At 40.7% G+C, this 27,379-nt stretch overlaps 1 protein-coding gene across 4 annotated transcripts in view; it reads left to right on the top strand.

Annotated features, from left to right (window-relative positions):
* Positions 1–3,945: 3,945 nt before the first annotated feature.
* Positions 3,946–27,379, top strand: part of LOC130915387 (gastrula zinc finger protein XlCGF57.1-like) — a 45,541-nt gene continuing 22,107 nt past the window's right edge. For 2 of the 4 annotated variants that reach the window (XR_009063079.1, XR_009063083.1), the window contains exons 1-2: positions 3,988–4,132; positions 4,402–4,527. The gene's annotated coding sequence lies outside the window, so the exon portion shown is untranslated. Of the gene's footprint in view, positions 4,133–4,401; positions 4,528–5,498; positions 11,459–27,379 lie in introns of all 4 variants that reach the window. The other 2 variants (XR_009063086.1, XR_009063085.1) reach the window with 2 other exon arrangements.

The following is a 27,379-nucleotide window of genomic DNA, read 5'->3' as shown; positions in this document are numbered from 1 at the left end:
ACAGAGAAGATGGAAGGAGAGACTTGAAGTTTTACCGTATTCTCCAAAGAGGAGAGCGAAATGGGCTGCTGCAATTCGACGAGAAAACTGGGCTCCAAACGATTACCACAGATTATGTAGTAGTCATTTTATATCTGGTAAGACGCATTTAATATATATTTAGAGGGTTTTGGGCTGACAACCACAATTAAGATCATTGCTAGGCTAATCGCCGACAACATACACGTATGTATGTAGTGAGATTGCTATCGCTAAACTATATAAACATTAAAAGCCTTAACTCCATTGACAAACGACATGAAATACATTAGACTTGACAGTGGATGTTAGCAAGAACAAAAGATTTTGAATTGAAAATTTCGTAACTCACCTTCCGAGCACAAGATTCCTGCCGAATTTTCGTGTACGAGGACCTGTTTCACCCAACCAGCAACGTAGCATTTATAAGCCTCCAAGCTCTTAAAGTTTTTCAAACTTTCGTGAGAATAGGCTGATTTTGTGTGGACAAGATAGTTGTAAATATCAGGGTCAGGCAGAGACGGCGAAGGCAGCCGGTCAAAAATCATCGATTTAGGCATTAAATATGGATCTGGCGACTGTATAGAACGAAGCTTTTCCACATAACGCCTTTTATGCAACACATGCAGTGAGTTTACGGCATCAGAAAGCACCGGGTCTACCATGAAATGCATTTTAAATTCCTCGATCAATTGAAACCAATGCTAATACAGAGACAAAATGACGGACAAGTGGGCGGAACCATACAGCGAGCACGTGGTTTTGTGACGTAGGTGGGTAGGGTCTATAGAAGCCCACCGTTAGTCGATGTTAACAGTAACATTAGCTGCTGTATGCTGAGAGCGGCACACCTCAGCAATGGTGGACGGGGTACTTCCGGTCGTTTTGCTTGGATTCATCCTTTTATAAATCTGAAATTAGGGTTTATTTTGGCTTTAACTGCAAAAACGGAGGCGTGGAGTATTTAGAATCCTGCTTTAAGCAGGTTTGGACTAAAGCAGGTTTCTAAATAAGAGAAAATGTTTTAATTAAAGGCATATGTTGTGCAACCATAAAACAAAAACGGTTACACGAATGATGGATGAGCTTTCGGGAATAAATTGATATAAATGTACTTTTATACATCCGCAGAGATTGAGGGGAGGTAGGCGCCCCCCTAGTGGCCAAAAAGTATCATTTCATATCATTGAGTATATATTTACTTACTTTATTTTCCTATAGATAAATATACAAACAGGTAGTCCCCCGTTTACGACGGACCCGAATTACGCAATTTCAATTTTACAATCCATGAGTCTTTTTTTTTTTTTTTTTTTTTTTTTAATGTCGACTTTTGTTTTGTGATCTATTCTTCCTGCTCCAAAATAAAAGCATGTAACAGGGAGCGAGCGCATGTACAGACACACACACAGACACAGCAGCCAAATGACAGAAGTGACAGCCTTTGTTGACATTTGTTGTTTGTGAAGCATCCAGAGGCAACAGCTGTATACAACCCCTTTCGTATAGTTTCTTTTGCGCTTTCCGTTATGGTCGAATACTTGGGGCCAGTTTATGTGATTGTTTTTGATGATGTGCGGACGCTAAGTGATACATGCTAATCATTTGTTATTGCTGTATCAGCAGCTACTTGTAAATGCCAATTTGAATTGCTGCTGTTGGAGATGAGACGGATTTAATTTCATTTTATTTTAGTCTCATCTGAAAGTGTTGATGTCATTAGAAGCTGAATAAAGTCAGCAAACCACACGGACGTCTGACATTTCGGAGCTTAGCTCACTGTCTACCTAGGACTTCGCTCCAACATCTTGGAGAGGACAGTACAATTTAGAGCAGGGGTCAGGAGCATCTGGCTCGCAGACAAATCTTTAATTATAAAAAAAAGTTTTGTTATATCAATCGGTGCCAAATAAAAACTGGGAGAGAGGTTAAAATCTGCGCTTTCGAGTCATGTTGAGAGCCAAACTCTATATCAAATACTTCATTTTTTACGGTGCAATAAAGACATTACATGATTGAAGAAGCTGGGGTGAAGATAGAACGGCAAGCTGGCGTCTGATTGGTGTAATGGAGTCATGTGATCAATGTTGCGATGTCTAATTAGTGAAATCGGTAGAGCTACCCCAGTAATACACCATGCATATCTCTTAGCATCGCTGGCAAACTAATAATAATAATAATAATAATAATTAATACAGTATGTAGAATAGGGTGACCAAACGTCCTCTTTTGCCCGGACATGTCCACCTTTCACGTTGTGTCCTCGTCATCCGGCCGGGTTTTATAAATTCATGAAAACGTCTGGTTTTTATTATCTTTCACGGGACCAATTTGAAGAGAATCCCTCCGGCCCCTGGAGGGCAGCGCTTGCCTGTGTCGTCGTGGCTCCTACTAGTAGGGGTGGGAGAAGGAGTACAGTTCACCCCTTGTATTATGGGGCATTACTGCCATCTACTGGGTTGACGGTTTAGCAAGAAAACAGACAGTTACAGACTACAATAAGGAGTAGTTGTAAGAGACGTTTATAGTGCTCCGTACACCTTTCTGTAAGTTTATCTTCTGTTAATGTCGCTCATGTGTCTTCTGTTATATACTATACAATATATGGGTACAAAGAGATGCAGTATGTTGTATTAGTCTTGTATTAATTGTTCTGCATTTGTGTATTTGGTTGAATGTTAGTATTATATTCTAATTGGGAGCGCCTGCACAGTTGTTAAGTTTTTTACGATAAATACGTATATAATGACAACTGTTGACTTCTGTCGGAGTTTTGTACTAGCGTGATCTGTAAAATCCCGTTTGGTGTCGCATCGTTGTGCTACAGATGATTGTAAACTTATATAGCAAAGTTTGATTTTGCCTCGTCTCCCGGTACTCGCTAACAGGGTAGCTATCAGTGAGCTATCTAAGCCGCACTACGCATTATGGGAAACGTAGTTTTGAACTGCTGCGTTTGGAAACATGCCGGTTGAATAGTTTGCCAGTTTATTTTAGTTATTGTTTGCGTGCAATCTAGAACATTGAATGAGAATAAAAATTGAGTGGGAATAACAATTTCTCAACGGCAATTCTCGTGATAATAATTTATAAAAATATTTATGTGGCACAAGCCTACTGTGTGGCTGTATTGACTGTACTATATTTCCACGGGTCTGCATGATATTTTTTTGTCATTATTTATTTATCTTTTTGTTGCCTTTTTTTTAATTTTTATTTTATTTTTTTATTTTTTTCGCGTTTGATTGTTTTAGTAAAAATGAAGCCTGTTGAGCAAAAACAAAAAACAAAAACTTATTTCCGTATCGTATATATTATATACTATTTTTGGCTTTTTAAAAAAAAAAAAAAAAAAAAAAAACAACAACAACAACAAAACTGAATTTTTCTGTCCAGACATAGGAGGCACACTTTAAACATATTAAAGTGATATAGGCATCTTTGAGTGAACGTCGAGTAAAATTCAAGTATCTCGAGGCTGGGCAAAGTGTCCTCTTTTTTGGAAATCAAAATATGGTCAACCTGATGAAGAATAAAGAGGAAAAATGTAACGGCTCTTGCGTAGCCCAAAGAAACAACCTGGTTTGAGTCTATGCTTCTTGCCAAAAGCGGCCTCTCCTGGCCGTTCCTTCTCTTCGCCTCGATGTAGTTCTTCTTTGCACTCTTCTTCTTTCGTACTCTAGGAATGGTTAGCGGAGGGAAAAAAGCTAAATTAAATGAGCTTGAGAATCTTCAATGCTTAAAAATGACCCGAGTTCTTTGCTGGAAGAAGTCCAGCAGTAGCAGTCCAGTAAATCGGATAAAGTCAGTGTACACATTTACGAAATATTTAAATTCCGAGCCTTCTAATTGAGGTATTGATAGTGATGACTCGAATTCGGATATGTTGATCGTATTTATTGATTTTTTTTTTTTTTTTAATTCCAGTGATGTGAAGTCGTGATGGAATTTCCAAACACTTGATCATATCACGCTGAAGTTTCAGGACTGGAACGTTTTTACTTCCGGTTCACTTGACGTACGTACGCAACCTTTGTGGACCCATCTGGGACTTGCTGTTCTTTCGTGTTCCCTTCTCATAGCCAAACGACCTCCTTCAAAACATTTTCTTTGAGTAAGTACCGAAGTAAGAATTTAGTGGACTAAAAAGTCCCATTTTAAAGCATAGTGGAAGTCGTTTGGCTTCACGTTAAAGCTTCGCAGGCTTACTTAACTTAGTTTAGTTTAGCTTCGCTCGCTAGCGAAAACACGTTAACGCATTCCGATTCCCTTGGCTTCTCGCCACTTCCGATTTGTAAAGATTGCTTTCAGGAAAAGTCGATCGGGTAATTTGAGCGTGATTACATTTAATTGTATGAGACGCTTCTCGATTTGTCTTTTAAGATGCGACAATTACCACTGACTGAAGGGAGGCCAACGCAATCCCGAACATCAAAGAGTAGAGACGTGGAAAATAAGGAGAGGAAATCCAAGTGACGACGAACAACTGAACAACAAAAGGAAATGAAGGTAAGGTCATGACATTAGTTGTATTTTTGATGTAATATCAGACTTTGTTTTGTTGTCATTGTTACTGTATGGAAGTACTTCTCAAATAGTTAGGCCAGGGTTCCCCAAACTTTTTCCTCTGAGGGCCATATCACTTTTCCCTTCTCTGATGAGGGGCCGGGTCAGTTTATAACAGAAAAAGTATGATGGTTGAAGGAGTGCCTAAATGTAAAAATGTATTGTTTTTCAGAAAGCCACAATCAATTTCTTTTTGACCAATTTATAATAACAGTGACAATACAGTATATATTAACCCTTTAAGGTCTGGGCCTATTTTGTCTGATTTTGCATGCCTTTGAAGTTGCCTTTATATTTCAAAGAAAGAATTGTTTACGATGGCCTGGTTTGGTCCCTTTTTTTGTGACACCTTGAACTTCATGTCCAAACTGTTGTTTCCGTCACTGACCAATTACAAATCATCATTTTGGGCCCAAAAAGACCAAAAATTCCACAATCGTTTTGTCAAAATTTTTTATTTTGATGTCCAATTGACAACCAAACATGCGTAACGAACCGTTTTGAAACTTTGTAATATTTATTCAACATGTTAGGATGAACATTCAACCAAAAAATTTTGAATAAATAGTCTTATATTTGACAATTCAACACAAACAACAGGTATAGCATAGGCGTTTTTTGCCTTTATACATGCTCTAGTCAAAACAGGTTATATATAGCAGACCGAACAGTGAAAAAATATATACCATCTAACACAAAAAGTGTTTAGAGGCCATCTCTTTATGAGTTTAGGTATTGTGGCCCATCACCTGATGAAAACTATGTACACACAATCAAGCTTCTTGAACACACATTTATATACACAAATTGAGAAGACTGATTGTGGGAAAAAATGTATATATATATATAACATTGGGGGGGGGGGGGGAGTATTTTCAAAAATATTTACAATAAACAAGTTAAATTTTTTTCAGGCATGCCACTCCGAAAAGCATTTTCGTCCTGGAATTCGAAACAGGGCGACATCACACAGCCCACACTTCCATGGGGTGTTGGTCCTCTTTCCACCATTCCATTTTCATTTCACTTTACTTTCATTGTCACTATAAATGTACATGAAAAAAAGTCAGTATTTATGAAAATAATAAAGTATAAAATAAAAATATATACAGCAATAAATAATAATGGAAATCTATATGTATGACAATAGAAAGAATACCATAGCTGAATATGTGCTACATCCCTAATCTTCATATAGAAAGAAGATCACCACAATTATAAATTCCTGCCTTGGATACACACAGTTCACGTACGACTTTGATCTGATATGCACATTTTATTATTATATACACAAACACACACTTATATTGCATCAAAATTAACTTTGTCTTGCAATATCAAAAGAAACTTTCAAAAGAAACTTTTTCCAGCCTAAAAAAAAAAAAGTGAGTTTGCTTACCTCTGCTCGTCGATGGCGTCACCCACGTGTTCAAATACGTCACTATCTTGACTCGAGGACTCTTCCGAAGAAGACGATGATGACGAATTTGGACCATCCTCTTCCTCAAGTTGATCAAATAGCACAATTGCTTGCGCTAAATTTAGTTTTCCGTTCATTCTCAAAGTCACACAAAGTCGCTGCTCGATCCAAACGGCCGTCGGCTCGCCACCTCGCTGCTTCAGAACACTCCTCCCTCTCGTTCGGTGGAACCTCGCATGGCAGTTATTTTTTTTTCATTCATTCATTCATTCATTTTCCATGCCGCTTATTCCTCACGAGGGTCGCGGAGGTGCTGGAGCCTATCCCAGCTGACTTCGGGCAGTAGGCAGGGGACACCCTGAATTGGTTGCCAGCCAAATCGCAGGGCACAAGGAGACACACAACCATTCACGCACACACTCACACCTATGGACAATTTAGAGTGTTCAATCAGCCTACCATGCATGTTTTTGGGATGTGGGAGGAAACCGGAGTTCCCGGAGGAAACCCACGCAGGCACGGGGAGAACATGCAAACTCCACACAGGAAGGCCGAAGCCCGGGATTGAACCCTTGCATGGCAGTTATATTTATTTAAAAAACGCATTTTGTGCTTCCACTGTGACTTCGAAAGGGTTCGTTTGATTTGTGTTTTTTTCATGGAGCTTCCGTTTTGAAAAAGGACAAGAAATGATGGAAATATAGACACAAACAAATGATCCATGCAGCGTTTTAATGTTTTTTTGAGAGGACAATAAAACTATAAAACTTAAATGACAATATCTCACGCTTTAATTGGTCGATTGACTTCAAATAATAACGAGAGTAAACCGCAACTTCCGCACTTTAAAACGAGATCAACCAACGGCATGTGGGTGACGTATTTAAAACGTGAGGGAGCTTCAAAGACGACGTGCGCTGAGGACGCGCAGGCGCGTCCTTCGACTCTCAAGGGTTAATATATCAAGCCATAATCAATGTTAGATCAGTAAACCAGCGAGCACTGTTTAGCATGCTCAGTGCAAAATAACCTCACACTATTGCAAAGGAGCCAATAAACCGTACAGCAAAAATATAAACTGTCCCTCTGTCCAATGACAGTGTCGTTTTTTCTCTCCAATCATTACTGTTCTTTCAATGTACTCGTGAGTTAACGTTGCTAATTGATTTGAATGTATTGTTTTTTTATTTTTTTATTTTATTCAATTTTATTTTTCAGTACCAAATGGTATAAAAATTTACCTTGAGTGAATTTTTAGTTTAGATGTGACTTTTTAACTCAGGCAAACTTGATGCGCTTTAGGTCTTTTCTGTTACAGACAAAACAATGTTAATAAAGTTGTACTTCATTGTGAGTTAATTTGTACTTTTCTTCAATAGAAAAAAAACACAATATTATGCAGAGGTGTACTTTATAATAATAATAATAATTTTATAAACATGATACTGTTTACAGTGTCGGCATAGGGCTGGGGGGGTGAAACATTTATGTCTTCCTGGGGAAGGGCGTCACAGAAAATAATTGAGAAGCACTGCGTTAGCATAGCATATCGATCACTTTTTTTTCTGTGTGTTTGTGGAGTCTAGTTGGGTATTATTCATTGAATATAATGTACTGTTTTCTTGCTGAGTGTGTATTTTCACCAAGTTGACGTATTTCCTGTGGACACAAAAATATGTGCTCGTCTCTCAATGTTCGTTCAAAATAGTTGGAAACCATTATTTATTTTTGGAAAAAATAGACGAAATACAGAACGGCCACTTTTCATCGTAAATTTCTCGAGCCTCCAGGGTCGTCGAGAAGGCGCAATTTGATGATTTCCACCATATTAAAAAAAAAAAAAAAATCCCAATAAAAACTCATTGGGATAATATTTAAAAGGTACTGTAAAAATGGTCTTGAAAGTTCTTTTAAAAGAGCTTGAATTTGGGCATTAAAAACGTTACGAACCCTGCCACTAAAATGCAGGGGTGAGTAGAGTAGCCAAAAATTATACGCAAGTAATTGTAACGTTACTTCCAGATAATATTACTCAAGTTTCAAGTAAAACTAGGCCTGCAAGCAGGACTGAACGGGCCCTCGCACTTTGGCGCAACTTGGACGTCACGCAGGTCGGGGTGGTGGCAGACAGCCCCCTTCTAATCATCCAGTGAGAACCTAACATGCTTTAAACTCGCTTCTTTTTCTGGGATGAGAAATTGTTTTGAGTTTTCGAGCATGCAGTGACCACAAATTCTGCTGCCACTAGTTGGCGCTACAGAGTCGATGCAAATTACCACTACTGGACTCTTCAGGGTAAGACTCTCACCAAGCATGGGAAGTTTGGAGAAGATATCATTTATATCTGCCAAGTTATGACTGTTCAAAATGTGTGAAGAGACAGAATGGTGACAGTCATTATCACTTTCTTGTTGGACCCTTCTGCTTCAACCAAACCTCAATCATTTTCATCAGGCATCTGAACACATGTCTTAAGGCTCCCCTTATGCAGGTTTGAGATAGATTTTTTCCCTTTAGAGGAGGAGTGTGTCCTGTAAAAAAGGGCATTTCCTGTTCCCACTAGGAGGCGCCAGGCACAAATGGTAAATTTTCAATCCAGTCCTCCTCAGGCTGGGATGCCTCACACACATGCCAGATTTAAAATAGATTGAACGTTGTATGAGGGAGTTATCAGTAATTTTCCGAATTCGGTGTTTTGCCGAAAAAATGGCCGACTTTGGCACCCCGGCCAGGTCAGGCCCGTGAATGAAAACACCATTTTGATAACTTAAGATTTCATATGCCTCATGAACAGTCTCGCCAATTTTGAGGATGATCAAACAAATTCCCTAGGTGCCAAGGTCTCAAATGTGCACACTGTAAATCGATAAAAATTTCACATTCAATCCAAAATACCCAATTTCCTGTTGGGTTTGGAAAGCGCGTAAAGGAGACTTTTTGGAGCAGTTTTGTACAAGGTATCGACTCTCCGAATTTCATCCTTTTACGTTGAAAAAACCTAAATGGAGAGGCCTTTTTGGAAAAATTCAAGGGGGCGCCACTGTGCCATTTTGTTACATGTTTTCGAAACGTTGCAAGATTATCGAACGTTACGCAATGCGGCATGTATGTGCAAATTTTGGTGAGTTTTCGTGCATGTTCAAGCCTCCAAATGTAAACTCCTAATGTGAACCGATAAAAATTTCACATTCGATCCAAAATACCCGATTTCCTGTTGGATTTGGAATATGGATGCAAGAGGCTTTTTGGAGCAGTTAGGCATAAGGTATCTACTCCACAAATTTCATCGCTCTACGTTGAAAAAACCCAGTAGGAGAGGCCTTTTTTAAAACTTCTTTCTGTCGCCACTAGTTAGCACTGTAGAGTTGATGCAAACGACCCCTACAAGACTCTTCAAGGTATGACTCTCAACAAGCACGGGAAGTTTGGCGCAGATATGTTGTGTATCTGCCGAGTTATGACTGTTCAAAGTTTTGGGCGAGACAAATAGTTGACGGTCATTTTCACTTCTGGTTTGGACCTCTCCGCTTCGACGAAACCTCAATATTTTTCATCAGGCACCTGAACACATGTCTTGAGGCTCCCCTGAAACAGCTTTTAGGTCAATAGATTTTTTTACCTTGGAGGAGGAGCCTGTCTCGTAAAGAAGGCCATTTCCTGTTCCCACTAAGGGGCGCCAGGCCTAATGGGTAATATTTCAATGCAGTCGTGTTCAGGCTGGGATAGCTCATATACATGCGAGAAATGAAAAAGATTGAACGTTGTATCACAGAGTTTTTAAATCATTTTCTGAATTTGGTGTTTTGCCCAAAAATGGCCGACTATGGGACCACACCCAGGTCAGACCCTTGAATGAAAACTCTTTTAACATTTCAAACATTTTGAAAACTTAAGATCTCATATGTCTCCTGAATAGTCTGACCAATTTTGAAGACGATCCAACTATTTCCATCAGTGACAAGGTCTCAAATGTAAATCGATAAAATTTCACATTTGATCCAAAATGTCCGACTTCCTGTTGGGTTTGGAATATGGGTGCAAGAGACTCTTTGGAGCAGTTTTGCACAATGTATCGACTCGCCAAATTTCATTGTTCTACGTTGAAAAAACCTAAGAGGAGAGGCCTTGTATAAAATTTCAAGAGGGCGCCACTGAGCCATTTTGTTAACATTTTTTCATAGATTATCAAAATTTACGCAAAGTTGCTTGTATGTGCACATTTTGGTGAGTTTTCGTGCATGTTCAGGCCTCCAAATGTAAACTCCAACTGTGAACCGATGAAAATTTCACATTTGATCCAAAATACCCGATTTCCTGTTGGGTTTGGAATATGGGTGCAAGAGGCTTTTTTGAGCAGTTAGGCATAAGGTATCTACTCCCCAAATTTCATCGCACTACGTTGAAAACCTGAGAGGAGAGGCCTTTTTGAAAATTTTAAGGGTCAAGGGGGCTCCACTGAGCCATTTTTTGACATTTTTTTGTAACGACGCAAGATTATTGAAATTTACGCGTGCAAATTTTGGTGACTTTTCGTGCATGTTCAGGCCTCCAAATTGGCCATTTTCACTTGCCCTGAAAAAAGAATAAAATAATAATAATCCTTTGAAAAACAATAGGGCCTTCGCACGCTTAGTGCTCGGGCCCTAATAATAATAATCCTTTGCAAAACAATAGGGCTTTCGCACGCCTAGTGCTCGGGCCCCAATAATCCTTTGCAAAACAATAGGGCCTTCGCACGCTTAATGCTCGGGCCCTAATTAGTCATCCAAAAATTTACTCAAGTACAAGTAAAAAAGTATTCGTTGAAAAGAATACTCAAGTAATAAGTACCATTGTGAGTAACTGCGAAGAATATGAATTTTTGTGAAATATATTTTTTTTCTCAGCATAACGTCTGAATGGGGAAAAAACACCTGTAACCTTTTGATGACCTTTCTTGTGATCTTGTGACCTTTTTTGTGACCCGATTGATCCATATATGTATAACTACACACATATAAACATAACTGCTTTTAACTGCGCCATAACTGTCTTTGGGAAGAGTAACTAACTGTGTGCTCTAGGTGCACACATTCTTTTGGACTGACTGTTACTTCTTCTTATCAGCTTATTTTCGCCATTCTGTCGCAGTTCAGCTCATTACTATGGTAACCAGGATATTTGATGCTTCTAAAGAGATACAACGAGTGAACCAATTATATTTGGACACGAGACTCATCTCCTTAAGAGGTTGAGCAAAACATGCTAAATTTACCATGTTTGGGCAGGCCGTATGTCTCCTGAGGGCAGGGGTCGGCCCCCTCTGTTCTCATGTGACATATGCCTATAAAGAGCGGACTTTTCCGGGCCACACCTAGGGTCGGTCGTAGGATTCTACGCGTCAGTCGCTCGGCCGGAGTTCCTTGATTGCTCAGACCAGGAACGTGTGTGTGGCCCTCCCTTCATTGTCGACAGGTAGGAGCTTGATTTACTATCATGGAACTCGTTGTGTGTCTTTAACAGTGACGTGGGGATATTTTGGCTTCGACAACTAATTTATCTAGCGTCATTGTTACTTGTGTTTGTGTGTTTTTAACTGCATCGTGGGGGTTTTTGACAATTCAGACCATAGCGCTGTGGTTGTTCTGTGTTATGCTTGTTTTTTGCTTGCCTTTGTGGGATTGTAATCAATAAAACTTCATTTATTCATTTATTTGCAATTTCTAATCAATAAACATTGTCTATTAGGCAAAAGTGTGCCTGTTGCTTACTCACTGCGAACCTTGACTTTTTGGTAAAACAACGTCATCTATATGAACTGTTATTATTATACTGTACTATAACCTTTTACATGACCACATTAGGCCAAAAGATGACATAAAAACACTCAAATTCAGACCAGAACAATACTTGAAACATGAATTAGTAATCATTTTATCTTCATTGTTCCTTATTGAGGTGGCAATGTCAACCATTAGTTTTTTTTGGACTGCATTACCATGTTGACACAATATTTTGAACCACTTTTTGAATTGTTTTGAACATCGACACCCTTTATCCACTGTCGAGTGATAAAAATTTGACTGAAATAAAATATAATTTTCATGTGGAAGAAAAAATATATATATATATACCACCCGTCTAACGAGCATGAGCGCCTCTAGTGGAGAAAAAACAGTGTTGCCTTTGATTGGTATAGTCGAGCGTGTGGTTATTGTTGCAACGCCTCATTGGTGAAAATGAGAGCCTCTGTCTGCATCTCTGGGGTAAATAAAGTCAATATGTAGAATAAAGAGGAAAAATGTAACAGCTGTGTAGCCCAAAGTAGTGGAGTAAGAGTCACGTTTCTTCTTTACAAATCTACTCAAAGTAAAAAGCACTGCATTGTAAAACTACTCTAAGAAGTACATTTTTCTTAAAAAGTTACTCAAGTAAATGTAATGGAGTAAATGTAAAGTAGAGCTGTCCCGACTAGTCGACGTCATCGATGACGTAAATGCGTCGACGGGCAAAACATACCGCCGACGGGTATTGACGGGTTAAAAAAAAAATTACATGCGGATAAAGTTTAGAATGGCGGGCGCTCACGATGCAAGTGGTTGTTACTAACAACCCCAAGGGGGCCGCTGTTATTTCAATGTGACCGGCATTGTCAGATTGAGCAAAGAGGAAGAAAGTGGGCGAGCGAGAGAGAGTGAGCGAAAGAGAGGGCGTGAGATCGGTGAGTTTGGAAAGTGCGCAACTGCGCGCGTAGCGCGGAGTTCCCTGCGTTTTTGTTTTGGACATTTAAAGTATCTATAAAGAGCCATCCGACGCCTCTTGGTGTTTTTATGCACGCCGCCGCCTTCCTGAGGAGGACATGGGCCGAACCGACGACAACGAGCCAAGTGAATCGCCGGTTCACTCCTCACTATGGCGAGGAGTTGAAAACACTGCCAATTACCAAAAAGGGCAGAATTGGTGACAGAATAGCCAGAGCCTGGAATTATATCAAGGAAAATATGGAGGGTGCCACTTTGTGTACTCTTTGCTAAGTTGAGCTCCCATACCACGGTAGCACGTCGGCTATGAACACTTGAAGCGCCGTCACCCAAGTATAATTTTCGAAGACGACAAGAAACAACAAGCTAGCGGATTGTAAATCCATACAACTTTCTAACGATGTTTTTTAAAATGGAAGTTACCTTTATGTGCGTCGTATCAACATGCATTTTTATTTAATAAAATAATTAATGTATATATATAATTATATAATTTTTTAGAATTATTATTAAATTTATTAGGATCATGGAAGCTCCCACTTGGGGAAAATATATTCATACATCCTGTATATACATAATATAATGAAAATATATATGGAAACAGCACTGGCCTGCTTACTGTAATCCATGACTGCACTAATGTTAGTCACTTTATATCATAAAGTATCATTGTGTGTATATACATATAGTAGTATACTGATTAATACTCTATATTTAATTTTTGTTACTGTGAGTATGTGTGCCTCTCATTCAAAATAGTTGTGGTAATATTTCAGTGTGCCCTCTACTTTATCTATTTTCAGGTTAAAACAGACAAAAGTTGAACAGTTTTTCCCCTCCCCCAAAAATGCAGAATGCACACCAGAAAAAGCATCTGAACTCACACAAAGTATTCTGAAAATGGTTGTCCGGGACATTTCAATTCATTTTAACATTTAGAACAATATAGACAATGACATACCACAAAAACAGTGAGAATTGTTTTGACTCCTGTTAAAGAGGTGAAGTCTCGGTGTTTCCGTTTACACTTTTTTGCACTAGTTAATGCCAGCATCATTTGACCTCATTGAATTGGTGGTATCGGTATCGACGATTACCGACATTTAGGGCACCCATACCATCTACTGGCATCACTTGAACGCAAATGTACTGTCCTCCCCACGTGAGCTAACTTCCCAAATCCCCGATGCATGACATCTGTATGACTATTTCTCGAAATTACCAAACGAAATTAACACCATCGTCTTCAATATTAAGGATGATCACTACAACACATATCCGCGACGTTACGCTGCTTTTCTAACATGGCATTCACAAACAATTAGCATGCGTAAGCTAACGCCTGCTGTTGTCGCGCCGATGGGATCAGAAAGGTTAAGACCATGGGAGACTAAGAAAACTCATGGTTTCATGATAAACAATGAGTGGCAAATTAAGGGCACCGTACTTCAAACTCGTCCTGTTTATGAAAGTCGATTGTCATATGCTGGTGCTGTGCAGTAATGAGCAGAAGTGACTTCTGTGGCCAGAAAACACTCAAGCGGCGCAGCGTGCACACTAGATATCATCAAATAGCAACCTAGATGTCCTATGTTAGATCCCATGCCAACTCTCGCGCGCACACACTAGATATCATCAAATAGCAACCTACTGTAGATGTGTTACATTAGATCCCATGCCATTACCTGCGTGAGCCCAGAGCGACGCGCAGTCCTTATACTACATTGATGAATTAGAAACCGCCATGACTGAATGGAAATTAATCAGGCCAAATCAATCCATACCAGTGACGATAGATAATGCTGCAAATACTGTTAATTCAGTACATGTTACAGATGGACTCGGACCACAAATAGGATGTTTTGCTTGTATGGTAAATATCGCTGCTAAAAGAGCTGCAGCAATCAACAGTGTGCCCCACTTTACATACAGTAAAGATTGTTCTCAGCACTTATATACAAAATTTCTTCAGATCAGTAAGAAGTAAGCACATAAATATTATGCACTAAAATGCTTGTTTATATGATGGCACTGTTATTTTTGCTTGTTAGCAAAAAAAAAAATAATAATAATGATAATAATAACAGTTGTATTTTCTGTTTCAGAGCATTAAATGTATTGAATTGTATCGAAAATCGTACCGAACCGTGACTTAACTGTATCTTTGCATCCCTTATACGTATATACAGTGGGGAGAACAAGTATTTGATACACTGCCAATGGGAAAACCCATTGGCAGTGTATCAAATGCACAGTGTATCAAATACACTGCCAATGGGAAAACCCATTGGCAGTGTATCAAATACTTGTTCTCCCCACTGTATACACACACACACATACATATATATATATATATATATATATATATATATATATATATATATATTAGGGCTGTCAAACGATTAAAATTTTTAATCGAGTTAATTACAGCTTAAAAATTAATCGCAATTAATCGCAATTCAAACCATCTAAAAAGTATGCCATACTTTTCTATAAATTATATATATATTCTGTAAATTATATATATATTCTGTAAAATAAATTGTTGGAATGGAAAGATAAGACACAAGATGGATATATACATTCAACATACGGTACATAAGGACTGTAGTGGGCATTTCACTCTACTGTCATTTAAATCTGTCTATGCTGTCCTCACTCCGAAGCGTCTACTTTTTCCAAAGCTAGACAGCTAGTGAACGACGCCTTAATAATCAGACTTCTTCCTTTTTCATCTGATTTATTAATAAAATGGCCTCAAACCATTGTCCTCTTTAGACCGTCGTAAAACTACAAAAAAAAAAGTACACAAGCATTGCATTAGCAACAACGTTAGCTTAGCACGCTATACAGGTTCACTAAACATAAAAAAAAAAGCGTCTCATACAAAAAATATAACATTTTGCTTACTAACATAATATGTACATTCTTTACAACAACCATACTGACGGACAAATCTTGTCCAAGGATCATATAAGCACAACATTACAACGTAGGCGTCAGCCCGAGACGTCGTGCAGCCATATTGAACTGGCAAGAAAACAATAAACCATGTTGCAATGCGACCACAAGAGTTCGCTGTTAGACAGCACAAAAAGCCTTGCTATAAAACTTACCAAAAGGCAGAATACTGTCTGAGCGGGACATGTGCGTTAATTGCGTCAAATATTTTAACATGATTAATTAAAAAAATTAATTACCGCGCGTTAACGCGATAATTTTGACAGCCCTAATATACATATATATATATATATATATATATATGTTTTTTTTGTTTGTTTTGCAAACAGAGTGGTATCAGAATGGTATCGGTATCGGCTGATACTGCACAGCCAGGTATCTGTATCGGTATCGGGCCCAAAAAATGGTATCAGTGCAACACTACTCAAAACCGATGTACGTACTGAACCGAGATTTTTTTTTTTTTTTTTTAAACCTGTCCTGTTCAGCTGTTTGACACAGAGAATGGAAGTCTAAGTGCCCGGATTCTGAACAGTTTTAATGTTTCACATTGAGAGTCTGACATACTCCCATTGTGATCATTCAAAATACCTTTTTATTATGACAAAGCAGCGAACAGGAAGGGATTATGGGGGGACAGAAGAAAAGAAATACAAGAGAAGAAAGAAAAGAAACACATACACAAACAACAACAAGAAATACATTGAACATCTAAACTAGTTACTAATATGCTGGTGCTATCGTCAGCGAGATGTATTTCCGGTTTACACCATGTGGGGGCCTATTGGCCAGTGAAAGAGGAGAATGGGGGTGGGGGTGTCTATAAGACTATAAACTAAGTGATTGAAAGGGGTAGAGTGTACACAAATCAGTTCTGTGATCTAGAACCCAGTAATCGTGTGAATCTCTTATGAGTGAAAGCCCGTTGGCGACCAACCCTACGCCGCCGCATCGCCAATCCCGGCACCGGAACCCCCAACCCGAGCATGCCCTACCACATCCAGCAGCACGCAAGCCCCACCGGGCGCGCGACAGCCACGCAGACGGGCGGAGAGACCGCGCGGGCACCAACCCAGGGCCACGGCCCACACCCAGCCAGCCCGGGGAGGGAGGGCGGGCGGGGGGGCGGGGGGATCCATGCGCAGCCCATCCCTCCTCCAACCGCCCAGCAAAGGAGCCACCGTCACCCCCCCCCCGGGACCCAGGGTGGTCCCCCGGGCCACCCGCGCGCCCATCAACCGGCCTTCAGGGATGGCAGGAGGGGACGCATCACCAACCCCACGCCTACACCCACCCCCGCCCGCCCACCCGGACCACGAGCCACAGCCCCCCAACCGGCACGGCACGCCACGGGACCCCCAGCGGCCCACCAAGCCCCAGGCAAGGCAGGGTCCCCCGCCGGTGCAGGCGACACCCCGCTGATACACCGGCGCCCAGCCAGCGACCCGCGACGGAGCGCAGGGCGGACGCCCAGCCAGAGAAGAGAGGGGAAGGCAGAGGCAGGAGAACGCCCAGGGACTGCCATGGGGCGACGCAAGATCGGAGACCCGACCCCCCAACCCACTCCCGCGGCCGGCAGCCGAGGCAGAGGGGAGGCCACACCCCGGGAGCCACGCCATATAGAAAAAGTGTGGGACCCACCTACCACCCTATTACTGTGGCTGCCAGGTTCCCGACTGGCAGCCATCACCCAGCACCGTGATGGGGGTGTGAGGGGAGGGTAGTGCAATGTATGCATTAAAATAGGAGAGCTTGGCTTGGGGCAGTGGGACCGCAGCATGGAGTTTCTGTCCAGCCGCCCGTCCCACCGCCCTTTGCCAGAGCTCTCCTGTGGAGTATGATGTGTGTGGTGCATTTAAAAAAGGTGCAGGGATGGCGGGGCCTGTGGTGAGGAGGCAGCCGTGAGGCCCCCCCCCCCCCCCCCAGCAGGTCCCAACCATCCCACAACCTTGGTGTGTGGTGCATTAAAAACAGGGGGGAGTCGGGCTGGGACTGTAAAGCCCCGTCCCAACTCTCCCCGGAGAAATGTATGAGCATGTAAGTGCCAGGGTGAAAAATATTTACAGTGCCGAAGTGAGAAGTGCGTGAGTTAAGAGGCAGGCTCCCGCGGGCGTGGCCCCGTCCACCAGAACCACCGGCCCCAGGGCGGAAGAAGCGTCAGGGCCCCGATCAATCCCCGCCCCAGAACACCCACGGCGCCTCCGCGACCGCCCACCCCCCTCCCACCCACCGAGCACCCACCCCGCACCCCGAGCAGGCGCCACACCAAGCGCCGGCGACCAGGGGGCGTCCACCCCACCGGCAAGGGACAACAAGCCTCACCCTAGGCCCCGCGGGCCCCAAGAGGCCCCGCTAACGACCCCGCCGGCCGGGGGGCAGCCGCGGCCGCCGCGGCCCAGGGAGGCAGACAGGGCCGGAAACAGACCAAGGGGAGAGAAGCGCACCCCCCACAACCCACCCCCGGGCCAAGAGGGGCGCGCGGTATGGCACCAGAGGGCACCTCCCCGGCACCCGGTACAGGGAGACGCGGCTCCGGCCGGGCGGACCTGGGAGGGAACCATGGCTGCCGCATACACCCCCCGGCCCCCACCCCCAACCCCAACCCGGCCGGCCGGGGAAGGGCCGCGGCCCCGGACCGGCACCCGCACGGCCCCCCCACCCGCCCACGACACCAGCGCGCGCCCGACGGGACCCCCCGCACAGCCAGACGCAACCGGACAAGCCCCGGCCGAAAATCCCGGGGGCCAAGACCGGCGGCGGGACGGCCCAGGGCAGGACGCCAACAAACTCCACCTGTAAAGCTGATAGAAGAAGAGGCTTATCAAACACCATTAGATGTATGCCAAGGACCAGTGAAGTGTATTATTTACGCATAGTTCCTTAATTGTTCCAAGTCTGATAAGTAATATATAGGGTGTTCCAAAAAAAGTTGCATATGATCCCCAGCAGCTGGAAACCAAATTGTCCATGAGTATCCTTGTAAAATAAGCCCATTGACCGACTAAACTGTGAAGGAAGAAAAATTATTTATTACATGCTGTTGGGAGTGTATAAAACAATTCGGATTTAAACATGTCCAGTTTCCAGCTGCAGAAGGATGCATACAACTTCCCTGGACACCCCGCATACATCCATTTATGTATACAATTTTATTATTTTTGTGGCATTCCTTCGCAGGTGAGAGAGAATCCTTAGTCTATGTTCATCATTCTTGCGACCGTTTCCCACTGTTGTTCGTATTTGTCCATTTTATTTGTCTGTTTGGCAGATATTTTCTCTAATGTTATATATTCAATGATTAGATTTAGCCATTGGTTAATGCTAATGTTTTGTTTGTTTTTCCAATTCAACAATATTGTTTTTTTGGCTATCGTTAGACTTGCTAGTAGTGGACGGGTTTGATGGATAGAGATATTCACTGTATTCAGATCGCCAAGCAGACAAAGAGTTGGAGACAATGGAATCCTGCAGTTCAATAGGAAAGAGAGTTTCTTCGTTATCTGTGCCCAGAAATCTTGTATTGGTTTACATTGCCAAAGAGCATGAAAGTATGTATCTGAAATATCTTCGTTGCAGCTTATACATTTATCGGATTGGGAGAACCCCATTTTGTGCATTTTAGATTGAGTAATATGCCATCTGTGCAGTATTTTGAACTGTATAAGCTGAAGGTTCTTATTCTTTGTCATTATAAATGCATTTTTACAGATGTTGGACCAATAGTTATTATCTAATGTTACCGAAAGTTCGTTATTCCATTTTTCGATTGGTAGGCAAGTAGAGTTGTTACATGAGAGGGCTTTATATACTTTTGAAAGTATTTTTTTTTGTTGAGGATGTATATTTATTATTTTATTTACGAAAGGTGGTGGGTCTAACGTACCCGTTAGTGATGGAAATTTGCTTCTGATGGCTGCCCTGATTTTATTGTATTGAAGGAAATTGACCCCTTTGATCTGGAAATCTTGTACTATTTTTTCATATGACATGAATGTATTATCTTTAAACAAATGCTGTAACTGGTTTATTCCCGTATCATCCCATGTGCTGAAATAAATAGGAATTTTATTAACTACAAAGTCTGGGTTGTGCCAGATTGGTGAGAATTTACACGGGTCTTGTTGTGATTGCGTAATTTCCATACCTCTCCACCAGGCTTTCAAGGTACATGCTATCATTGGGTTTTTGAAGCAGCTATGGTGCTTAATACTAGAGCTAATAAAGGGGAGGTTTGCCAATTGTATTTGGTTGCAGTCTGTTTGCTCTAATTCTAGCCATGACTGTTGTTCAGTGTTAAGATATAACCACCTAATAAGATATTGTATTTGATTTGCTATATAATAGTGTAGGAAATTAGGGGCCTCTAGACCCCCCTCTGGTTTATTTCTTTGCAATTTGGCAAGGCTAATTCGGTTTTTCTTGTTTTTAAAGTAGAATTTTGTGACGGCTGAGTCTAGGTCTTGAAACCATTTTTGAGTGGGTTTAAAGGGGATCATTGAGAACAAATAGTTTATTTGTGGTAATACTTTCATTTTGACTGTTGCTATCCGGCCCAAAAGTGAGATGGGTAGATTATTCCAGTGTGTCAAATCTTCACATATTTTTGCTAGGAGGGGTGTATGGTTTAGTTTAATTAATTCTGTAAGTTTTGGTGAAATGTTGATTCCAAGATACTTTATATTCCCTATTGGAATATTGTGATTTTGATTTGCAGGATTCCATGAGTTTGTTGATAAGGGCATTATAATTGATTTTGACCAATTTATAGCATAATCTGATATTTGTGAAAATGTCTTTATTAGTTCAAAAGTCTCATGTAGGGAGGATTCTGGTTTTTCTAGATATAGAAGTATATCGTCTGCGTATAAGTTAATTTTGTGTTCCGATGTGTGCGAGCAGATCCCTTTGATATTAGCGTTTTGTCTTATTGCAATTGCTAATGGTTCAATAAATAGAGCAAATAATAGGGGTGAGAGTGGACAGCCTTGTCGAGTTCCCCTTTGAAGACAGAAACTTTGTGAGATGACCCCGTTTGTGTTTACAGTGGCTTTTGGGGCGTTGTAGAATATTTTTATCCAGCGGATAAATGGCTCACCGAAGCCAAATTTTTCCAAAACTTTGAAGAGAAAAATCCAGTTGACTTTGTCAAATGCTTTTTCTGCGTCCAAAGAGAGGATAATTGCTTTCTGTTTATAATTCTGTGCAATATTAATAAGATTTAACACGCGTCTTATAGTGTTTGTAGAGTTACGTCCTTTAATAAAGCCGGTCTGGTCTTTATGAATTATAGTGGGAAGAGTTTGCTCTAATCTAGTAGCTAAAGCCTTTGCAATAATTTTAATATCTGTATTCATTAAGGATATTGGTCTATAGTTTGCTGGTTGGGTTAGGTCTTTCCCTTCTTTTGGCAGTAGTTTGATTACTGCAGTGTTCATATTGTCTCTAATTTGACCCTTTGCACTGATTTCTTGGACCATTCTATAGAAAAGTGGTGCCAGCATATTCCAAAAGTGTTTAAAATATGATGTCGAGAACCCGTCGGGCCCCGGTGCGCGACCTGTTGGCATGTCCTTTACGGCATTCCATAATTCAGCGAGGGTAAGTGGGGTATCTAGCAATTGTTGGCTTTCCAAAGTTATTTGGGGGATGTCAAGATTGTTAACGAATAGGTCAATGTCTTCATTATGATCAATTGTCACCGAGTATAAGTTTTTGTAGTAGCTATAGAAAGTTTCGTTAATTTTTTCTGGTGATTGTGTTATTACGCCGGCTGAATCTTGTATTGTTGTAATTAATGTTTTTTCTTTGTTACGTTCGAGTTGGTTTGCTAAATATTTCCCGGATTTGTTATTATGCTCAAAGTTGGTATATCGTAGTTGTTGTAACAGAAACTGAGTTTTTTTAGACAGAATACTATTGAGCCGTTCTTTGGCGCTGAAAAGTTCTTTTGTGGTATTGTCTGTGGGATTATTGGCGAATTCCTCCGTCAGTTGTTTGATTTTTATTTCTAATTCGTTTTCCAACTTCTGTTCTTGTTTTTTTTTATATGATGAATATGAGATAATCTTGCCTCGAATTACGCATTTTCCTGTTTCCCAAAGCAATGATGGTGAGATGTTTGGGGAATCGTTAAGTTCCATAAAGTCTTTCCATTCTTTCTTAACGAATGTATCAAATGCTGGGTCATCTAATAAGGAATCATTACAGCGCCAGGTTGCGTGGGGTGTCGTGCGGGAGTCAATTTTAAGGGCTAAAGAAATTGGTGCATGATCACTGATGATTATTGGATGTATTCTTGGCGAAATATTATTAATAGCGGAATTATTCGCTAGAAAAAAATCTATTCTTGAACATGAACCATGGGCTAGGGATTGAAAGGTATATTCCCTTTTTGTTAAATGTTTTGCTCTCCAGACGTCACTTAAGCCGAAATCGTCCATATATTTCCTAATGGTTCTTGCGGTTTGTGACTGTTTAGTGAGTTTAAAATTGGAGCTATCTATACTTGGATCAAGAGTTGTGTTAAAGTCCCCTCCTATAATAATTGTTGAGCTCTCTGACATGTCACTCAGTTTACCAAAGATATTGTGGAAGAACTGTGTGTCCTCGTTGTTTGGGGCATATATGTTCACTAATGTGAACAGTTTATTACTTATGGTGGCTTGTACTATTATGAATCTACCTTCCGGGTCTGCAATTGCACTATTTAATGTGAACGAGATTCTTTTATTTATTAATATTGATACTCCTCTTTGTCTGCTGTTATAGCTGGCTGAATACATCAAGTTAAAATTTGAGTGTTTAAAATATTTCTCTTCGGATTTGGCTAGATGTGACTCTTGCATAAAGAAGAGGTCTGCCTTTAATTTGGTGATGTATTCCATAATTTTAGTTCTCTTTGCCTGCGATCGGAAGCCATTCACATTAAATGAAACAAAATTTATATACGTCATATGCGGATATTTATAAGTATCTTAAGGAAAGTAATGATCTCAGGATGTGTGTTATAATATTCGGTCCTGAATGTCAACAACCATTCACATTCATTAGAAGCCATACGAGTATGTAATAAATCAAATTCTAATAAAACTGAGTGCAATTTTTTGTAAACCTCTTGGCATAATTCACACAACATTAAGACGTTGTTAGAAGGATTAAATACGTGAGTAGCATCAACACAAAACATTACAATTTTAAAGTGTGTACTTAGTGTGTGTTTGAAAACAGCGGTGTGGAAAAGGTGAGACAAATAACCCAGAAAAAGAAGAAAAGATATGAGCGCCAGTATAGAAATGTGTAGTGTGAGACATGCGTGACTCTTCTAGACTAAGTGATTATCATGCAACCCTGATCTGTACGTGTGCATTGTTGAAATCAAATCTACTTAATACGGCATTGTGTACATATTGGAAGTGTTTAGGAAGTACAGACAAAGTGATTATCATGCAATCCTAATCTACACATGTGCCTTGCTCAAACAAAAGACAACTTAATTCGGCATTATATACGAACTGGAAGTGTTTCGAAGGTACAGACAAAATAGTTATCATGCAGCCCTATTCTACATATGTGCCTTAATCAACCCAAAACAATTTAATTCAGCATTATATGCATACTGGAAGTGTTTAGGAATAGCAGACTAAGTATTAAGCCTCCCTAATCTATACATATGTCTTGCTTAAATCAAGACAGCTACATTCAGCATTGTATGCATAATAGAAATATTTAGGCATTACTTATCGGTCAGAATAGCCATGGGGTGAGCACTTTGTCTCGGTATAGTTGACCATCAATGAAAAGTTTGTCAAACGTGATAATTGCACGTTTGCCCTCTGCTCTGGACCGCTTCAGAATTGGATAGAGGATTTTCCGTCTTTCGTTGATCTCGCGCGGGAAATGATCATTCATGCCGAATCTTGTTCCTTGTAATTCTCTTCCTTTGGATTTCACCAGTACTTTCTGCTGGTAGAACTCGAACTTGGCGATTATTGGACGCGGACCGCTTCCTCTTGGCTTCCCAAGACGGTGTACCCTCGCAAACTTGATCGAATCCACCATTTCCTTGGGCAGCTTGAGAGATGTTGCCATAAATGACTTAACGAGGGCTTCTGGTTTCTCTACTGTTTTTTCTTCGATGCCAGAGAAAATTAAATTGTCCCTCATGCTCCTTGATTGAAGGTCCAAAATAGATTCTTTCATTATCTTATTCTCTTTTTTCAGGGATTCTAATAGACCTGTCGTCGACTCGAAGGCGCCTTTAAGGATATCGTTTTGCGACTTGAGATATACTACCTCCTGCTGAGTAAACACGAGGCTTTCTTTTAACTCTTTAATCTCGGCTTGAAGGATTTCTAATGCTATCGATATTTTCTTATCGATTGATCCAATTCCCTCGCTAAGTGACTTTGTGTATTCGGGTGGGCTTGCTAACAACAGATCTTCGGTCGATGTAGCCGAATCAATAGAATCTGCCTTTTTACGCTTCGCCGGGAGATCACTGCGTTGACTGGATGTTGCCATGGCGTTTCCTTGATGTGTGGCGGAGTCGGAGAAAAAAGGTAAATCACGATCGTGTATAATTTTTGGGAAAAATTAGTTGAAGTCTTCTTGAGCAAAGTTACTTGCTAGCCTAGCCAGTTGATTGCGTCATGCGTCTACGGAGTCTCGCGAGAGTAACGACGTCACAGCATACTGCTCCAGCGACTCTCTTTTCAGGCTTAACCTGAACCCTGAACCGAGATTTTTGTGTACCGTTACACCGTTACAATGGCTTATTACTAATTAGCCATTGAATATTCAATGAACCGAGTACTGATTAAAGATAGAATTTGGCTATCGCGAGCACAAGAATCTGCTTCTAATGCCTAGTTCAATGCATTGCTTAATATGATCAAATTTAGCTTTTACATGCTGCGCTTGTGTCATTCACCACACAGTTCAGTTAGATTGTGACCGCCGTCGTGGTTGCCTCAACTTCCCATTAATTTCAGCAGGACGGCTAGTACTGTTGTACGATATACCGGTATCAGTATAGTATTGCGGTACTTGCTTTCAAAAAACGGTACTATATTACCTCATTTTAGTACCGAAAAAAAAATGTCATGTGTTTCGAGCGTCGGAGAATGTTGTGTGTGTGCTGTGCAGCAGGCAGCAGCAGCGCTGCACTCACTCGCTCTGACTGTGCTCTGCTCCTGTGTGGGTGGACCGACTTCCCCCACCCCTCCCCTCGCCCCTCACAGCAAAGCAGCAGCTCATAGCAGCAGTTCAGCTCGGGGAAAGATACGAGGAAAAATGACGGCAGCTCCTACAGAGCCGCAGCCTACAACTAGCGGGCTGCAAAACCAGCCAAGGCTCGTTGAGAAAGAAGACGCATGAAGCGAAATATGGAGGTACTTCGCTTACCGTGCCGACGAAGAAGGAAACGCGGCGGACACATCAAAGCCCGTGTGTAAAAGATGCCATAACGCCACACAAGCGAAAGGTTCCAACACATCCAACTTGGCGAAACATCTTGCGGACAACCATCCCGATTTGTACCAAGAATTCAAAGAACGACAGGTAGCGAATGTGAACGATAACAACACACAACATGCCTTCAAATAAGTCCCAACGAGTATTTGTCCCACAATAGCCTACTCGTGTGTCAGTGAAACACGAGGCAATAAACGCAATGTGCTCACAGAACACGGAATCTCCACCAAGGAGCATATGAGTCAAGTAAAGTAGCCTATCAAAGATCAAAAAGTTTAGCCAACATCAGAATACTGCATGCCATGTAAAAGATTTATGGCCCTCATTTGCCATAGCGTTTGGTATGCAGTAGGCTACTCTGATGAACATCCTAATATTTTCAATAATCAAATTATATTAATGTTATACTAATTCATTGGCAAAAACGCCTAAACGTTTAGAAAAAAATACACACATCATAAACCACCACTATACTGCCAGTCCCAAGCCAGGTTACTTTAGTAGCCTAAACATTAACTGTAGTGTGTGTGTGTGTGTGTGTGTGTGTGTGTGTGTGTGTGCTCTCTGTCCCTCTCTCCCCTCCTCCTCTCTCCCCTCCTCCTCTCTCTGTCCCTCTCTCCCATCCTTTCTAATCTCTTGTGAACACTTTTTTTTTTTTTGTTGAACCTAAAGCTCAGGAGCTGCAGCCAAGTACAGTACTTTTATTTTTTGTTAAAAAAAATAGCTGTGTGAAAATATTTTTTTATTTAAAACAAGTTTGTACAGTTCATTCTATTGATGTGTGAATTGTGAAGACATTTTTATTTATTTTTACATAAAGTTCAGGAGCTGCAAGTACAGAGAGTATTTTTATTAAAAAAAAACATAGCAGTTGTTGTTTATAACTTTGAACAATTTACTTTGGAACACAGTTATTGTTACTTGTATGAGGTGATCTAAGATTTGCCTATAGCATTTTCAGTACAACTAAAAAAGTAGGAACCAGGATAATAGCACCATTTAGCGGTCTGATGTCACACTGGAGATGTGACAGTTTAACATTGTTCAAAATAAAAATGTTACTACCAGAGTGAACTTCAATAAAAGAAGTTTTCAGTTCCAAGTTTTGTCCTCTCTATTCCAGTATTTTTCCCTGATGTTTTAGGTTTTTTGCGTGGTATCGTTTAGTATCGGGTATCGAGGTATTTAGTCAGGTATCGGTATCGAACTCATAATTTTGGTATCGGGACATCCCTGACGGCTAGTAGTCGCCGTCATTACCCTATCGTCACGGGCGTGTCATAACAACGCGAGAGCTAACAAAACCACTGTAACGCACGCTCCGTAGCGTTTTCTTCACAGCCCAAAACGAAACTAGTCGTGGCAACGAAGCAACATGCTAAAACAATGGACCGTTAAACGCAGTTTCTTAAACATGAAGATGTGGATCAGTTGATCTTCCTCAAGAAAAATCTGCCTTTCAAAAAAGATGTAGACAGTGATGAGTAATAAAATAATGTGGAAGCACAGGCATAAGTGAATGACTTTGCTGTGTATAAGGTTAAAGTAACGATTATATAACTGTCTGTCTAAAATGCCATGTTTTTATTCCCCCAATGATTCCAGTGGTAAAGCATGATTTATTATTTATTTATGATAACACGAGCAGGTTTAATTTTTTTTTTCTAGAGCTGCTGCATATAATTAATATTTTTTGCTTGTAAGATGGTAACGTTGAAAGTTTGCACTTAAATTACTTGCCTATTGTGCTAAAACACCAGAAAATACATTAGTTAAATAACTGCACTTTATTGTTGTCGGTCACTGGAGTTTTATTTTATTATCAATCCCATCCAACAAAATGACGGTCTATAGTAAGCTTTATTTTTTTCATAAAAAAATAAAACATAACATTGGTATGAAATTTTGTTGTTTAATTTAATCTTTTTTTTTAATATGTTTGAAATACTGTACGAACACACACAACTAATGTTTACTATCGTATCGTTTTCACTCTGTATCGAACCGTATCATTCTTAAACTGTATCCAATCGTATCGAATCGCTCGGCCTTAAAAATGTATCGCTTTTGAATCGAATCATAACCTGTGTATCTAGATATATATCGAATCGGCTTCATGCCAGGGATTCCCAACCCTAGAATTAACCCTTTAAATACTGCCTAAAATTCAAAATAACTATCCAAATCCCCAAAATAGACGACA

The sequence above is a fragment of the Corythoichthys intestinalis genome, chromosome 1 (assembly GCF_030265065.1).
Source record: "Corythoichthys intestinalis isolate RoL2023-P3 chromosome 1, ASM3026506v1, whole genome shotgun sequence".
Classification (NCBI taxonomy): domain Eukaryota; kingdom Metazoa; phylum Chordata; class Actinopteri; order Syngnathiformes; family Syngnathidae; genus Corythoichthys; species Corythoichthys intestinalis.
The sequence above is the reverse complement of the archived record's forward strand: the minus strand, read 5'-3'. Positions and strand labels throughout refer to the sequence as shown.